Raw genomic sequence first — 1176 nt, 5'->3', positions numbered from 1 at the left:
GAATGCAAGTGTCAACCAAGAAAGGACAGTCCTGTTTCATCCTTTAACCAGCCACGACCTGCCCATAAGTACACCTCTCCACTCACAACAATGTTACATGGTTCAAATGCATCCGATCCTGTACACGCAGCACAACCCATCATAATGACTAAGGCAAGATGTGCATATTGCTGCTCACCTGAACACCACATTAGCAAGTGCCCTGAGTTCATTAACAAGACAAAGGAGGAGAAAATAAACTGGATAAAGAGAAACAAACAGTGTTGGCGTTGTGCTAGAACTCATCAGGCTGCGAAGTGTGATCTGAGGAAAGCATGTGCCACCTGCATGGAAAGACATTTACAGATCCTATGTGAGGGGAATCAGACCTAGAACTGAAGTTAATCCTGTAGTGAGGACACTGTACTTTGATAAACCTAGTGACTGTCCTAGTGTACTATTAAAAGTTGTGAAAGTGCTCCTGCGTAATGGCAAAAGAACCCTGGAAACATATGCAATACTTGATGATGGCTCCCAATGTACCATGCTTCTGACATCAGCAGCTCAGCATCTCCACCTAACTGGGAAAGCTGAAAAATTATCTCTCAGAACTGTCCATCAAGAACTTGAAACTATTCAAGGTTCTTCTTTAAGTTTCCAGATTTCTCCCATTGCACATCCAGAGAAAACTTACACAATAATGCCTTCGCTACAAGTCACTTAACACTTTCAGACCACACCTACCCCGTATCATCTCTCCAACGGAGATACAAGCATCTCCAAGGTATTCCATTACCCTTTATTAACAAAACAGTTCCACTACTGCTCTGATCATACCCACCTTATTACGCCTATTGCAACAGTTGGACATGGACCATTTGGATCTCCTGCAGCAGTCAAAACCCGCTTAGGATGGACACTCCAAGGTCCAATCACAGACTTCCAACACCAGAGCAGTTCCACGCATGCCCAATGTTTGTTCACATCTTCCAGTTCAGGTTCAGGAGAACCGTTCCAGCACATCCTTGTGTCCGCTGATGACTCTGAATTCATTCAGCCACCTCATACTCTACCATCAGCAGCACCTACGTCGTCACCGGCAGTGCCAATATCACCAGTTCCACCGCCTGTGGCTGCCATTCCGCCAGTGGTCAGGGCGCTGCCTGCTCCTGCATCACCTGGTCCTGCCTCTGCCAA

The sequence above is a fragment of the Pundamilia nyererei genome, unplaced genomic scaffold, assembly GCF_000239375.1.
Source record: "Pundamilia nyererei isolate P.nyererei 1_Seehausen unplaced genomic scaffold, PunNye1.0 scaffold00037, whole genome shotgun sequence".
In the NCBI taxonomy this organism is placed as follows: Eukaryota; Metazoa; Chordata; class Actinopteri; order Cichliformes; family Cichlidae; genus Pundamilia; species Pundamilia nyererei.
Note: the sequence above shows the minus strand (reverse complement) of the source record.